Below are 17,452 nucleotides of genomic sequence, written 5' to 3'. Positions count from 1 at the left end.
TACGATGGGTCCTTAAGACTATCGAGGGTACGCAGTAAGGATGACAGGACATCTGGTTCCCGTCTGGCCTTTTCTAGGTAGAGTGTCGCCCCACGTAACAGCGTGGATAAATTGTAAAGTAGAAAATATATTTTAATACAGAAGTGTAAGTACAAGTAGGAATATAATTTGAGCTGGTCCCGATCCGCACGCTATAGCAGTGTTACCTTATAACTGAAAACCCCGAAGCCATCGTCGCCTGTCTACTGTCTATGGTCTGCCTTCGTCCCAGTCTATTGTCTATACGCTGTCGATAGCTTCGGTGCTTGAGAAAACTAAAAAGACCAGATGTAGAGTTTTCTTAGAAGTGGAGTGTAGAGTTTTCTTAGGAGACCACTTCGACACTACTGCATTTGGATATCCAGGAAGTAAGAGGCGTATTTGGAATCGCTATGTCGTTAGAATGGACTGCCGATGTTGCGTGTTAATTAAAGCACAGTTCGCGGGTCGAAAGGAAAATTTACAATGAAAGGTTCACGTGCGCGCGATAACGCGGCCACAATAGCAGATAAGAAGAGTAAGGTCTGCGTGCCGGTGCCTTGCCGTTTCTATTCAAGGTGCACCAGTCGATTCGATGGTATACGCAATCTCGTGGCGAAATGTAACGCGGTCAATCGAAGGAAAGCATCGGGTCGAAGGGCAACCGATCAGGCGAACGCTGTGTAAGCAAGCACGTTACAATGCACGCGGATTCGCTTAATTTCCACCTGAAGTCGATGAGATGAGATATATCTGATTCGTACGATGATTGAACAAGTGGGTTAAATACGCGTTTACTTTATTTTAAATCTATTGAAAGCATTTTTTTATTGTTTCAAAAGGGGACAGGGTTTTTATATAATCGAGGAAATTAAATATTCAAAGATTATTTAATTATAACAAAATAGAGATGAAAGAATTTAATATTATCTCAGATATACTAGAAATATAGTGATTGCTCGTGCAGACGATGGTGGAATTTTTTTGTAGAGCAAGTGTACAATCTCGATTTGTTTTTTTTTCAATTCGGTGGAAACTGTTTGCAGTCGTCCACATACTCGATTTTGCTTTTTTGTAGTGAAGCTTTAAAAATTCGTATTGAAAGGTTAGCGACAAACAATATGCAATTTCTTATCCAAAACTGTAAAATCTATATTTTTAGAGCTTCGTTATCGAAAATAACTTGAGATTAGAAAAATTTCTCTTTTCATAATTTCCTATCATTTCTTGCCCGATTGATTTGCAGTTCTGGAACCCTGTATATACTGCAAATTTGTAACAAGAAGTGGTCAACGAATTATTTCCAAGTTCTTAGTAAATTTCACCATTGGCACAATTTCGACGGGTTTGTATCGAAATTATAGAAGGCTCGCGCTACGTATTATCGCACGATATTTCGATGCAATAATGCGGTTAGTTTTGATTATATCGCGCCAATCATGGGTTAATTTGTGCGTGAAAACACGCGAAAATACTCGCATAGAGTCGCAGCAAAAGTATATGTAAACTTGGAAACGCGTACTCGGCAACACGGTATTTTAATTAACGGTTAATTCGCCAAGTTTAGCGATTGCCCGATCGTTAAACGCAATTGATGTCTTCGGTCACATTGCTCATTATAATGAACATCAATTTTGACGGCTGTTTATTCGTGTAATTTGCAAGACACGATATACCACCCTCCTCTTTTCACCCTCAACCCCACTGGTTGTTAACGGGTCGTTCTCGTGTTCGTTTATAATGAACATTGCTTCCCAGTCGGCCGAAAACAGTGCGCTCCAATTAAACGGGGACATTTTCGAAGTAGCTGCCAGTGTACAGCTGAAAATTAGCCGCAACCAAACGGCCCACGCGACAGTCAATGGATTAAATAACGTGACATTAAATTTCATTTGCGATTGAATTTTATGGATGGTCTATTTCGGGATGTCGATCTTCCTTTTTGGCTAAAATTCGTCGTTTCGATCGCGTAAACACGATCATCCGGCATTTCACAATTTTTCATACGTTTCAGTCGCACAATAGATCGGAAAGCTTCTAAAACGAGCACGACGGTATTCTTAAATGAGGTTCCGCGGACAAGTGGGTCATCGAGTCTAAAATCCATTTTGCGTTTCATAATGAGGTCTCAAAGGTCTGGGCCAAAGGCTCGGTTTATCTTTAAGGTTACAGGTTTCTCTCTCGAGGGCTGTACGGATTTAAGTTCCACCGTTAAGCCCGTAATCACTCCGACCACGCTCTGAATTCTTTCAATTCGCTGTCGTCGAGCATCACGCCTCTGGGACTCTCGTCGTCCCTGGTCTTATTCGAAATTCTATATCTTTCGAATCTTCGCGAATGTACCTGTAACATTTTGTATTCGCGTTCGATCTACGCGTATCCATATCTACACGTATCTACACGTGTATATAAAAATCAATCCCTTTAACGTGTTGCAATGTCGTTTCAGTCGCGTTCGCGTGCTTTCATCGGACCGTTCCATTCCGCGTGTTTCAAGGTTTCGCTCGTGCGTCCTCTGGTCGTCCGATTGGCGGAACGCGACGCCAAAACAAATCGTTTCCCTCGTTTTTCCCTTTCGCCATGACCGTTCGATCCCGACGCGGGAAACGCGTTGCTCGAAAGAGAAGGAAGGCGAAACGGAAAAGCACAGGTTGCGCATTGACGCAAGACGTTGGAGAAGGGAAGTCGAAGAAAATGACGTGGTCGCGTGTGTGTAAGTTGCACGGTCTTAAAGGTAGGGAGAAGGGGCAAGAGGGGGTGCACCGATATCAAAGCGTTACCCGTTATATATCGGATTAGTGCTATTTTTATTCAAGGTATGCAGCGGCGGTGGCGACGGCAGCAACGTTGCTAGGGCTCGATAAGAGCGTAGGTATAGCAGTTAATTATATCAGTGCCCCATTAGCGTGCCACTATACCACGAGATTGCGATGGCTTTTTATACACTCTGTGCAAGGGTTTGCCGTTGCCGCGCGCGCGTCCTCCCTCTTTCTCTTTCTCTCTTTCTTGCTCTCCTCCCTCTTTCTCTTTCCGTATGTGTTCTTGCCTTTTTTTTCCACCTGGCTATACAGCAGAGAAGCGGCGAGCGCGAGCGCAGCCGCCGCCACCGCCGCGCCGCCTTGGTCCGCGCGCAGCCCTCTGCGTAAATACGGGCCAGTAATTACGTTGCTGCAGGGAAATTACCAGTTACCGGGTTGCCGTTGAGTTTTATCCAATTAGGGGATTGCTTCGACCACCGTCAGACCAACCGTCTCGGTAATGCTCGGCCGAAAAGGAGGGCCTCTCGTGCTCTCCCCTTTCCCCCTTTCTTCTTCTGTCTCCAATTTATTCGACAGGATGTTCTTTAGCTCGCAGCAGGCTGGCGCTTTTTTCGGTCAGACGGCGACAAAAAATTACTCGAAACGCGGACGGTTTTTTCACCGGCGCTTAATTATCGCGCTGGAACCGGCGGTTTTTCGGGAAAATTTCGACTTTTTTTTTCTTTTTACAAAAGAAGATCATCACGGTAAAGATCGAGCTCGTTCTTTGTAAAACGAAAGGTTGGCGTAGTTAGAATCAAGATATGAACGGCGTGAATGAAATTTCATAGGACGGCGAGGTCTCGTTGAATGGAAACTCGTGGAACACGAGCGCGTCTTGTCGATCGAGCCACGAGGGACGAAGAACGAGAAACGTCAGGTGTAGAATACATTGTCATTTCGTTAACAGCGACGGTTTCGTAGCTGGAAAAAAGTCGTAGAGCGCGTTCCATAGGCAAGGGAACGAGTGACCCTGACATAGACGTAATCGATTTCGCGAAGTTAGCCGTGTCGCTGCCGAGTATCGTGTGTCTAGTCAATGACGCTTCCAGTTGCACCGTTCGATTCATTATTATATTTATAGCGTGTTCCAGTGATCAGTGTCTCAGGGTTGAATGCAGTCCGTCCAGGAAACGGTAAAGAAAAACCAAGTGGAAAAAAGCAAGAGACAATACCGGCTGCGCTGGAGGACGATCGATCGATAAGCAGATCATAATTTATCAGCCGCGTCATCGGCTTCCGATTAATTAACGGGTCAGTTTGAGAAATTCTTTTTCGCTAAACGTATCCATCTTTTCAGAGACGGATTCCATCTATTTTCAAATACAAACGATTACACGAAGAGAACCATCAACCTCGATCTTTCAAACAGTCATCAGGACAAACATTATCGGCGAGGAATTTATGGGACTATTCCTGCATTTCTCTATTTCGTACAGTCTGTACATAGAATTTGTATATATATATAAGCTCGCAAAAACGCTTATTTTACGAATATATATTATCTGCGATGTATGAAACATTTTGAAATTTTATTAACGCTGTCGCGAAACTCGAATGTCAGGATCGTGTCGGTAAAATTTGCGATAAATCCGGAAATGTATATAGAAATTACAACATTTAATACAAGTATATACGTCACAACGATGACAAAAGTATTTAAACAATCAATCATTCGTTACATTAACGAATCTTGATATTCAGTAGGGCCGTGTTTAACATTTACAATGCGCTTAAAATGGCTATTCATGCTGCTTACTAATTCTTTTTTACTAAATATATGTTTACGATTAATATCTTGCAATCTCTATATACATTTTTAAAATGAATTTCCAATTTTATCAATATAACGACACACCTGTCACGTTACAGTGCTGATGAAATTTTAGTTTGAAAATTTAGTTTTATATAATATGTACGACATGAACATACGAGTATTTTATGATAAGTATTCAAATACTCGTGCACGTACGAAGAGTTCGTAGTCTTGTTTCTTCGTTGCTTGGAGTATTTTCAGACGAAGTAAATGGAAAGGTGGCGCCAAGGAGACACAAATCGCGCGACTTGCCCTTTTGATACCGCCAAAAAGTACGACGGCTCTCGTTGTTCCACCATTTCGCCTAACTTTCAAGCTGGGCCTCGCTCGCGCCTAGCCGCGCCATGGAAGCATTACCTTAATGCGACCCAGAAAGCTCTTTTATTACACTCGTACTCAGGCGCACACATTACGTTGGCCGAATGCTCGGGTACACGCACACGCTCAATCGCGTACATATGCCCTGCTGCTTCTGATCCTATTGCTATGCTGAATCGAAAAAAAAAAAAAAAAAAAGAAAAAGAAGAAGCATAGTTCTGCCACTTTTTAGTCGGTGAACGCCGTTTTTTTTTTTTTTGGAACTCTAATGTTTTTCATCGTGATTAATCCTTTTCTGCTCCCGATCCCTTAGCACGTTTCACGAAAATAATTAGTCTTTTTTCTTTTTGGAAGGATTATCGCGATCGGGATGTGTAGACGATGGTTGATAATCGTTAACGATGTTTTTAGGAGTCTTTAATATTTTCCAAAATTTGGTCACGGACCATTTTATAGCTGGGAAACGCGGTGGTGGCTCGCTTAAATTCCAACAGAGTGGTTTCATATAAATTCAAATGGCTCGACGCGAAATGTAACGCTCGGTGTAACTTTAATCTATTGACAAAAACGGTGAATGGCTACAGTCAGAGCCAGCGAGAAGCACTGGTTTTCTCATTCGTTCTTGTTACATCTATTCTTTTTCTTATCAACAAGGAACTCGAGTATATTTTTAGAACAAAGTAGCTATGTTATAGATAAAAATCGTTCCACGATTTACACGATGCTAACATTTACAGTGTAGTATCCTGATTTAGTGAACTCAATTAAGGTCAATTAAATGAACATTGTAGTAAAATTAGCTGTGCGAAAATGGAAACAGTTTGACTTATGGATAATAAATTTTCATATAAAAAGCAATTTTCATGTAAGATTGACAAAGTTAAGTGATATTTCGTTAAACGTGGAAATGTATAAAATGTAATGGAACGCGAAGTGTACGATAAATAAGGTTTAAAAGTTGCTTGTCCTCGGTGTTGCAATTATTTAGAAGAATAGCCATTTTAGCAGTGGCGGCGAACGGACGATCAAGGACGTAGATGTTAGTCGCCGAGGGTGATGTCCTCGCCATTGATTGGCAGCCCTGGCCGCGCTCTCGTCAAGGTTCTTCTACTCGGATATATGTATAGCTTTGGTTGCGGATTACGTTGAAAACCGACTTCGATTACCTTTTATTTTCTGTGAAATAGTTCGCGATACGATTTAGGCAGTTCTTCGTCAAATCTATGATTAATAAAATATTCTATCTATGTAGTAAATTAGCATACTAATCGAATAATACACGTAAGCCATGATCGACTCGAGTAAGCCTTGATTGACTACACGGAACAATTGTAACGTAGATTACCAAGAAGAGTAAGCCATTCTACGCAATAATTTTATTCTTTATATAGCCCGTGAAAATAATTATTCTATGTGCATGAAAATATTCCGGATAATGTTTGAAGAAATTAAAAAAATGATCGGTAGATAAGGAGTTTATGTGTTTAATTTAAGAATAAACTCACAATCGGATATGTATAGAAGCAGAAAAATAGTTTCGTAAGAGAATAACGAATAAAAATTGTCGAAGCTTGTTGTATACGTCTATTACACCGTGTTTATGGAATAATATCTTTGATGAATGAAAATATAGAGATTACGCGAAGTCAGAAGGTCGATAATAGATTTCGAAAGTCTGAAGAAAGTTGCCGCTGTTTCCATCTCTGATCGGTGTGTCCTTATTCAACCGTTTGACGTTTCCTTCGAAACGTCGCGTCGTTTCATTTCCCAGCTATCGGTATCGCTGTCGTCATCGGGACAGACGTTGCAATGGACATTGTATCGAGATCTCGACCGCGAGGTGTGCTCGCGAATCGATCTATTACAGCTTACCTTTCTACGATAACTGCGTTAACCAGTTTTTTCTCCCTCCTGCCCTTTCACAACAAGAAATTCAATCTTCAGGCTGGTCGATAGAATCAAATTACAAACACTACATCTAGCGTCATTCTTTAAACTGTATCCACCTTATACGTCCACTCTGAACGTTCCAAACGATGGTCAAGTTTCATTCAATTCAATTTGTAATATCATTTTTCAAACAGCTATCGTTCATACACCCTACTACCTCTTTTTTTTTTAACTATTCGTTCCTAACGTTCGATATTTCCTCTCCGTCGATCTTTCTTCGTTCCATCATCGTCGTTTTTTCATTTTCTCCCCAACCAGCCTAATCATATTCATCATCAACGCTGATCACCGCGATCGAAAAACCCGCGTCCTTACTCGACATCGAGTGAGACAACGACTCGCCCTATCCCTCGCTAGGTTCGCCCAGCAAAGAAACGGCGCGCATCCGGCGTTCTCGATAATCGACTGGCGTGTACCGAATAATGAACGTTTCATCGAGGTCACGATCTTCGGGAGCGACGTTAGAAGCAGTGTCGGCACTTCGCATCGCCTTCCATACTCTCTCTCTCTCTCTCTCTCTTCCTGTTCTCCTCTTTCCCTTCCTATGCTTTTTACCCCTCTACCTCTCTAGGTTTCTAATCGGGAAATAAAAGCGGGGAAAACGGACCGTACGAAAAGAGGCGTTTCTCGATTGGATCCGACGATCGATCGTTCGTCGACGATACCGAACATTCCCGCGTGCGACTGCGAATTATAGGCATGGGCCGTGTGCACGGCTCGACTGACCGAGTTTGCGTTGGTGTTGGAGGTCCCATTGATTTCCTGGCCCATGTCAAGGCTGCACGCGAGGAACCCCCGTTCGCCTCCGACCACCCACAACCTCCGTCAACCCCCTTCGACCTCCTGCGACCGCCAACCCCACCCTCGTCGCGGCCAGCAGCCCACGACCAACGTTTCACTTCATGCCGACTCTCTGTTCCTTTCTTCCCCTCTTCTTTCCTCTTCCTCGACCCCGTGTCGTCTCTCTGCGTCCGCCAGGAACGAATGCACCGTATGCACTTGTTCCGTCTGCGACGAACGTACTTATCTGCAGCCAGACGTCGTTGTTTCCGAGCGATTTTCGCTGCCGTGAACATCGCGTCATAAGAAGTTCGTTTTCAGGGGTTGATAATATTACCGGCTTTGATTTAGAGTATAGTTAGTCGACGATGAAGTTTTAAATAGCCGAGGTGATTATCGTAGAGTGGCTTTGGTTTAACGCGTTCACTACATACGTCAGGGATACTGGTTGACGCATAATTTCGCGTTTGATACCGATTCGTATGCGGAATGCAAATGAAAAATTATGAAAGTTGGAGAAAAAAGTTTGTAGAATAATTCGCTCGAAGGACGTATGTTAAGTTTTTCGATGGAGAAACAGATTTTGTATGAAAATTATTAGTTAATGTACGAGGCGTGCGGAGAAAGGTGGCACAAGTTATTTTAATTTGAGAAAAGATCGTGGCTGAAGTTTCGTACGTATCGAAATATTAAAACACTTTGTTACACGCGTTAAAACCTTGAAAATTCATAGCAAAATTCTGTAGACAAACTTTGCATGCGATTAATTTATCCCCTGCTTATCTCGTTTTTTGCAAAAAAAAAAAAAAAAGAAGAAATCCATTTCCAGTGAGTTTCTCGTATGAAGTAGATAATGAAAATGCGACCGACAATGGACGCGTTAAAAGAGCATAAATAGTTTGGGATAAACGAAGAGAACAATTTTGTTATTAACGGTTAAACTTAGAAGCTTACTTTAACTTCATATCCTTACACTTTGTTTTCTACCGACGACTGAGATTAAACGCATTAAAATATATGCATTATTCTCTCGACTCAAGGAAACGATTCCAATTAACATAAAAGGGAAACGTAGAATTCTGCGTTATAATATTTTCATCGAGCATAGCTATAACACCGTGTCTCGACATTGCGTTGCAATTACTTAGAAACTGTAACAAACTGCGTGTCGTTTCCAGTTCACGACTGAATCGCGAGTAAGCAGAGATCGAGACTCGCAGGGTGACTGTTAAACAGTTCGGCTAATTTCTCGACCTGTAAATGCCGCAGAACCACCGCATTAACTTGAAAATAATACGAAAAGTATGGACATCGTCACGACATGGTTGCTGGTTTGCTTGCGGGAGAGAACGACCGCATATTAATCGTGACACCCGGCGTTGTGCACGAATTTACGAGCTCGAGGGTCGCGAAACGAAAATTCAGAAGCGGTCGGGAAAGTCTTTGAATCGCGTGACCACTCGACCCTCCATTGTACCTTGTACTTAACTCGGCTGTTAACAACTCTGACCGATACGTTTCGCGGTTTTTATATAATTCGCGCTGCGGTAAAGTCGATCGTGTCGACTTCTCGTGGCGAGAGAGAGTTTTTCAAGAACGAGCGGGCGGTCTCGTGTTTCGAAAGTTAAGGTTTCGAGAGCGTGTTCTCGTGTATTAGAGACACAACATGCAGCCGGTACACCGAGTGTATACGCTTTGCTGTAGACGCGAGAGAGTTCCTAAGGGAGATCAGTGTACGATGGCCGGAAGTTTTAGAAAGAACAGAGTGCGAGGCGAAAGTTTTAGAAGCGAAGTGGGAGTACTTGCGAAGATTAGGGCGGGAGATTTTGTTATTGGTGCATCAAGAGGATAGTTTTCGTTTGAGCTTTCGTTTGCCGATAATTAGACCACGGATGTTCATACGTTTATAAAACTTACGGAATATGAAGATCACAGGGAAATGTCAAACGCGATAATTCTCATCTTTTATCTTTTACGATATTTTGTTTTTTTAGTAATTTAGTAATTTTTAATCCAACCGCGTATTACCAGATAATACCAATTCTATTCGATTTGTTTATGCAATTCGTTTGGAAAATCATACGCAAGAAATATCGGTTTTTTAAAGTATTTATTATTTCATCTTGGATATTATTAGGTTTCCTTTGGTTTTACAAGGAAATAATAGACGCACAATGTTCTTTGTTTTATATTACTTTATTGAATTATGCACGAACGTAATAATAGAAATATCACGAAATAGATCATACCTAATTCAATAAAATAATGTAAAATAGAAATTGTTCATCTATTATCACCCATTATGGTATTTTGTTTGATTTTTTGCAAAACTTTATGATTTTATCTATCGCCAAAACGATATCTTTGGGTCCAATAGATTGTTCTCATTTTCTACTGTATTATATTAAAATATATCCTTTTAACTACTAGATAACACGAAGCTCAGGAAGTCAACAGAATTATACTTATCAAATATTTTCCCTGTAATCATCGTATGTAAAATAACTTGTAGCAGGTCTTCGCGTATATGAACTATATCTACGTGAATGAAATTTTAGTAAATGTCTGATTAAACGAACTCCTCCTGCTGGTCGAAGCTACCAATCTGAACGTGAATTTTTATCGTAATACCTACATAAACAAGAAATCATAGATAAAAATCAGAATAAGCGAGCTGCCATTACACGAACAATACAAATTATTTATATACAAATTACTTGTTCCTCGACAATTTTATATAAACGGAGCTCTATCGTATTTTATAATATTTAGCGAAACAAATTTCCATTTAAATTGCATTTCTTTAGACGTGTTCATAAAAACACGAATTTGCAAAAAATCTGTAGTCCACTGACTATAGGATTCACGTTAAAAGTTATTGAAAAATTCCTTATAATTTTGCCAATTGATCACTCGAGGCGACAACTTGGTAACTGACAGTGAGAAAGTTTTGTTTTTGTCTAGGTACTTCGCATATTGATACTTCGTCGATGGTAGTTCAGAAAGATAAAGTGGAACGACAAACTTTGTCCAAAGGTTCGCGGTAATAACATATAACGTATTAATAACAATATATTGAACGAAAAGGTGATTGCAAATTGGACGAATGTACGGAGAAATGAAATTCACTTGATTATCCTTAATTTCCACGATTGCCACAAGTACCAACGATCCTGTTGAGAGCTAGTAGAATGATAGGCTCGCTGGAAATGAATACGAAACCTCATTACGTTAGAAGGATGAGGACTAGGAACTATTGAATAATTAAGTAAAGCTGGAAAGACGTTATGTTCGAATCGGATGGCGGATGGAATGATTAGCATCGATCTCTAGCGATGATTTCCTGGAGATCCTCGCCTCGTGGAATATGTAATTTGCGGCGGCAGTGGTATAGGCCAACGCGTAGTCAGACCTAGGTCGGATTCGATTGAACCGCAGTACGCCGGATATTGCAGTCACTGAAGAATATTTGATTTCCACGTAACTAGGAAGGTTCGTTCATTGATCTGGATCCTGAATTCTCATGTTTTTTCCACGTCGGTTAAATCTCGAACGGTGTTACCTCTCTCCCTGGTGTTCTAACCGTGAATTTTTATCTCCAGTCGTATTTGCATTATAATCTTTTGGTTCGTATACGAATAAAGGGAATATCCAGGTTAAGAATCGTCTACCTCGACAAACCTTATGTATTAATTCGAAGCCGAGAAACGTTGGTTATCGATAAAAAGTAGCAGCTATTCAGTCAGCAAAATGTAACGGATACCTGTGAGCATAATCCGTAAGCGGGGTAATAATAAGCGAGTTGCGCGTTACCCTCGCGTTCACCGCTATTGTTTTATAACCATAATTAACAGAGTCTAAATAAATGAAGTCGGAGGGTTAATAACGCGCATTGTAAACGGCGCATTCAGCAACTCGGCTTTTCACCGACGTACACGAGTGTCGTTTGGTCGCTTCTAATTAATTCTTCAAACGGTTCTTGCACAATACGAAGGTCGGTCGCAATATTTGCAAGTGTTTCCATTGTTTTCGCCCCATCCCATTCCATCTCTATCGTTCTCGTTCGCATGTTTTGTCCATTTTTTTTTTTGTAGCGATTCTTCCGAGTTCCTTTCCCCCGCCCCTTCCATGAAAAGCATTATCGCATCAAGCCAAACGGAAATTTCACGATAATCGCGGCTCGTGTATGACGGCCGGAAATCATTAAAAGCCCAACCCCAGGCGGCTCTGTGTATAGTTTCATCAATCATCTCTCGTAAGCGCGCATTAATAATCGTTTACTATTAAATATGCATTCGTTTGTCGTCCGGTCAGTTCTTCTCACCCCCCACAATGTTCCCTCTTCGCGCCAACTTTCTCTCCCGTGTGTTTCAATTCTCATTCGATATTAATCGTCGCGTTACTAGAAACTTTGTTTCTTCGGTGCTTTGATTTGTTTCTCTTTTTCAAGCCCGGTTCTTATCGAGATGGTCGATATTTTGCGTTCGATAGCGTCGACAGAACACCGTGAAGTTATTACGGTTCATTAATTTGGTCCTAGGTCTCGCGCTCCATATATATACACTGGGCCGCGTTTCAGTTATTTCAAACAGAACGATTAACAGGTAATCGTCTAGTCAATTAGTCGGCGAGATTTAAACGCGTTTGCACACCGCGTTTTAAATGTTTTAAAAGCGACAGCTATTGGTCGATCTACATGACGCGGCCGTGTTATCCCACGTGAATTATCAAATTTGCGCGGATTTCCCGAGAGTTGCAATATCGCAATCGAATCGTATCCATTAGTGTCGTTGATAATTAACAGCAGCCCACTGATTTTCAGTTGTTGGCTAGAGACTGCATACGCTCGAAAATACCCTGCGTACTGCTTCGATTTCTGTTTGCCATTGTTTTATTGCCACGCGTAATTATGCGAATTTTTAATCAACGGTTTGACAATGCCTGCTCTCTTTATTTTTCATCTTTATTTTTACTGCGTCGTGTACGTTTCGAGAGCTTTAAAAACACAACTCGCTACTTTTCCTCGTCTTTGTTTAAGCGAAGATACCTTACGCTCGCTAAACATTTTCTTTGTGAATGTCGACTAGTAAATTTACTCCTCGTAAATTGCTACGTATAATTGTTTGAACTCGCGAATAATTATCCGTACTTCTAATTACATCTTGATGTGCATAGCTAAGCAGCTGCTCAAAAGGCGTGAGAGAGAACTCGAACCGTTAAACTTACCTATACTGTTTCTCAACATTCTTAACACCGTGCTAATTGTCGTTATTTTATGATGAAAAGATACCATTAATTCAAAGAATATCGTAGAATATAATTGACAACAAGAACAATAATGCAATACCTGAACGATATCATTAAGCTGTACATATGATATATCCGATATTCTTAAACAAATTTTGTACAGTTTTTCTTTTTTCAATGAATATTTTCATTTATGTATACGTTTTGTATATTATTATGAAGTTTGGCATTGTCTTTTCTTTTCTACGATTCTTATAAACGTTACGTATATCGTCTAGAACTTAGTGAAAAATAAATTCCCGTATTTCATACGTTGCAACTTAATACATTTATCTCACAGCTGAATAAATGACAAACTCCGCAATTACTGCATTCGAGCGTAAAAATACTCGACAAAACAAAATGCCATAGATAATCCAAAATTTCGAGGAAAATCTTAATAAATGATATTTCTAACGCTATTACTCTTTTACGACTTGAATTTGTAGGGCTGATCAGTGTGGCTTCTGAACAGTTTAAAGTTAGAAAAGAAATAAGAGAAATGTCTATATCTACTATTTAACGAAACTGTAAAAAAAGTATTTCAAAGAATGTCTCTAGCAAATAGCTTAAGCAATTCACAAGTACGTGGTTTGCCGAGTCCAGGAAGTATCGCAGAATTACAAAGTCGAGGCTTGCGAGGCTTCGCGCAGAGGCCGGGCTTGGGAACCCGCGCCACGAAATTGGGATTTCTTTTCAGGAGTTATGCTCTTCAACCGTCATTCATTGTGTCTACCAAAAAAAAAAAAAGGGAAGAAAAAAAAGAGGGGAACAGAGATAAAAAAGGAGGGAAAAAGGGAGGAAAAGTGGAAGGAGAGAAAAAAAAACGCGAGGCAGCTGTGTAACTATATAGAAGCACAGGGGGAGAAAGGAGAATCAGTTTCGTCGGATCGTCGTCGCAAAGTGCGCGCGTTTTACGCTTCCGCGAAAAGTGGGTCAGACCAAGCCGAATGACTTGGCACGTTTTCTCTCGTTTCCGTGGTAGACGATTCTGCCGGCTTTCACGGCAAAAACACGACCATTCGCGACCGCACGAGTATCCGTAGCGTTTTCAATTCCTGTTAGTCCTGCAGCACGCGCCCTTCCGCCCACGAGATTCGCTTTCACGGAACCGTCCAGGGGAAAGATGACGCGCCGCGGTTAACGACATCGTCATTATACGTCGCGAGCGGTGCTCCAAGATCACAGACCTTCTGATCTTTCTTCGACACTTCTCTTCTCTGGAGTCCCGCTTTGTCGCGACCATTCGGAGCAACCGTGGTCTTTACGGATGCTAGCTCGTTTCACGAGAATCTTTCGTTTTTTCGAGCGTTCAATTTAACCATCGTTTATATTCTTCCTCTCACTGTTCCATCGATTTTTACACAATTTTTTAAATTAAAGCAACGTTACAGGATTTATATACGTCTAGACGTATGTATATTTCATGATCATAAATTTTTGACACGAGTATAATACAGTAGATTTCGTTCAGATGAAAAGAAGACGCGAAGGAAAACGCTGAAAACAGCGACCTCAAATGTCAAAGAGGAAAAGGAGCGAAAGATAGAGATAGATAGATAGATAGATAGATAGAGGAAGAGAGAGAAAGAGAGGGAGAGGGAGAAAACGAACGTCCGCTTAGCCCGAAGCCCCGTGCCGCTCGAAGAAACGTTGTTTCATATTCCTTGTGTACGTGGAACCCATTTCAGACCCGTTTCAATCATGAAATCGGGGACGTACTACTCGACTGTGGAAGAACGGTGGCTGTCCGCCCTTATAGATCTACGACCGGCATACTCACGAAGCCCGGCTTGGACCATGAAAGAGAAGAAGAAAACGTCAATGAAGATGGTGGCAAGAGTACGATTCCGGGTCGAGCTTGGTCCGGGTGACCGAAAAAAGGGAGAATAAGACACGGGGGCGTGAGCTGTAGCCGGATAAAAATAGAATCATCGATGTGGAGGAAACGAAGCAAGGAAGATAGAAAGAAAAGAAACGTTCTCCTCGATAAGAAAAAGAGGGTTGATATGTGTCGGTGGACCAGGAATCGGTTGGCGGTGGGTCGAAGAGAGTGGTGGTAACGACAGCGGTGCGAGAGGGTGGCAACGTAGGAGGATTTGGAGCTCTGCCACGTCGGGAGCACCCTCTTGCTCGAGAGCTCTACTGCGATCACCGATACCACACTACAGAACGTCCGCGGTTGGTACTCTTAGGGGTTTGGAGGAGGCTACAGAGAGGCACGGCCCTCGAGGAGAAAACAGGTGGAACGACCCGAGCTGTGAGCTTGCTGGAAGAGCGTAAATATTGATAATCCCTTCGACTATACCTAACTACCCTCTTCCCATCCTCTTCCTGGATTAGATCGTAGTCTCGGCCAAAATTGTTGCGAGCGGCCCACGGACCGCCTTCCTCGCTAAGGTTAATATCGTTGCGGATTGAACGAGGATTTTGTTGATACGATTTTCTGTAAACAGTTCGATGCGCTACGTATACACGATGGAAATAGGATTGCAACGTAATTAGATGAGCGCCGTTTCGTTGGATAAAGCCATGTCTTTCCCTTCGAGGCTTTAGTTTTCTTCCTGAGAAATTTCGACGTTTCTTTAAAGGGTATCGTTTCCTATCTGTCCGACCTTTTTCCGTTCTGTAATTTTTCTCTCTGACGTAATGTTTGTATTACGGATCCTTTGGATTCAATTCCGGAATCGGATAAAGCCTCGTAAATCAAAAATTATACTAAGTATTAGATAACGTTTGCGCTTGAACGTTAACTCGCTCCTTTGTAATGCGTATTATATAACTAGAATCCTTGATTCAGTGTTACTGTTCATAGCAGCGTTCGTTCTTTATCGGTAGTGTTACTGTTATTCTACGGTAAAATTAATTTGCCTCTTCCATCAAACGACATCGAGTCGATTAATCACATCTTTTTTATTCTCTTTTATCTCTTGAGATTTCAGACTTATAACCTACATTCTCTATTCGTAACAACAATTTATGAACAATACCTCTCACCGAGGAAAATTGAGAAAAAAGTGACCTCGCTGTAAAACCGCGTCACTATCGATGATGGTGCATTTTGAAAACTATCTCTATTATTGTAATCGATTAAACTGTCACTGGAGCGGCGGTTGATAAGTAAACGTGTTAAACATTGTCGGAAAATAGCGCTCGATATCAGGCGCTCGGGTTACAGAAACGTTTGCGGATTACACATATACGAGGCAACTGGATCGCGCGTTAATGCGAGAAGGGATGAGCCGGTACAACTAATTTCAGCTTCGCCATTGTTCTCACGGTGCTGCTGTCACTCTCGAGACACTGGCTGTGTACCGACTAAACCTTCCTGCGTCGCACACACACGATCGTGTATTTATTAACCAAATGTATATTCCATTCGGTTATTAAACGTTATAAAGCCAGCATGTTTGCCTTTACGAGACCTTTGATCCTATACAATCCCCTCTCTCGTTCCCTTTCTAGCGTTACACCGTACAAATTTAGCAATTTTGTTTCCGATATTATCAGTTTCTGATAATTATCAAGTAACAAATTCTTTAGTCGTGTGTTTGTGATTTGTAAAATTACTTTGTTTGGCTTTTTATGAATTGAGAGTCGTGGTAGAATCGTTCAAGTAGTATAGGCAAATAAATGTCGAGTCAGAGAGAGGCACAGAAAGTCGAAAGATGAACTTTAGGAAAGATACATAGGAGATAAACGATCGGGAGAAATTTTTCGCGTTGAAACAGAGTAAGCACGTTTAACACGAGAACTAAACGTAGCCTAATTAGAGAGCAGCTGCTACGATCGGACGACGCAATAATTGCTCGACGAATGAATTTTTGAACGTAACAGCGAACGCGTCGCGACTATTAAAGCGCGAGACGACGACAAGGCGTCTTGAAGTCACGAGGGGTGGCGTCATTGTGATCATTGAAAGAGCGTGTGCGCCCGGCTGGTGTGTCGTATGTCTGGGCATGCAACGTAGCCTGCATGTTTCCGCTCATTTACATGCAATCACGAACGTACATCCAGACACCGGAGAAGGCTGTACACTGTACAATCTCGCAGCTCCGTATTGTCGACGGTACCGTGTCAAAGATAGATGTTTCGCGTATACACGCTTGCACGTGGACTTGAAATCGTATGTAGAATCAGATGGTCGAAAATGCGATCGCAACGTAACGCGCGCGTAACTCAAACGAGGTGATTGTTTTTCTCGCCCTTCTATCGTGCCCATTATAGCCGTTTATCGACCAATTTCGCGTGCCTCGATGGGTGTGCATGCACGGCTCACCGCAGGCGAAACACGTAATCGAGATATAGGATTATGGATCATTAATTAAATCCTTGCACCTAGCTCGCGCCGTAGAATCAGCTGCAAGTCTATCGATTGCCAGCGTGTGGTATTCTAGGCACATTAGGCTTCGTCGATTAACTTCGACTCGGCGTCCGTTCGAGGTCACGACAAGAGAGAGAATTATTCTCGGAGAGTTGGTCGGAG

General features: G+C 41.8%; 1 protein-coding gene and 1 long non-coding RNA gene across 17 annotated transcripts in view; one reads left to right on the top strand and one right to left on the bottom strand.

Moving 5' to 3' along the window:
- The window catches only part of LOC126872542 (uncharacterized), a 147,123-nt gene that overhangs the window by 80,745 nt on the left and 48,926 nt on the right, over positions 1 to 17,452 (top strand). Inside the window, exon 4 of one of the 3 annotated variants that reach the window (XR_007692015.1) lies at positions 14,658 to 16,657. The exons of 1 other annotated variant lie outside the window; for it this stretch is intronic. This is a non-coding gene — a long non-coding RNA (uncharacterized LOC126872542). Of the gene's footprint in view, positions 1 to 3,900; positions 5,161 to 14,657; positions 16,658 to 17,452 lie in introns of those variants that run through there. One more of the 3 variants, XR_007692010.1, reaches the window with a different exon arrangement.
- The window catches only part of LOC126871982 (gamma-aminobutyric acid receptor subunit beta), a 94,632-nt gene that overhangs the window by 76,368 nt on the left and 812 nt on the right, over positions 1 to 17,452 (bottom strand). The window lies entirely within an intron of this gene.

This window comes from Bombus huntii, chromosome 1 (genome assembly GCF_024542735.1).
Source record: "Bombus huntii isolate Logan2020A chromosome 1, iyBomHunt1.1, whole genome shotgun sequence".
In the NCBI taxonomy this organism is placed as follows: domain Eukaryota; kingdom Metazoa; phylum Arthropoda; class Insecta; order Hymenoptera; family Apidae; genus Bombus; species Bombus huntii.
Note: the sequence above shows the minus strand (reverse complement) of the source record. Positions and strands in the feature narration are given on the sequence as shown.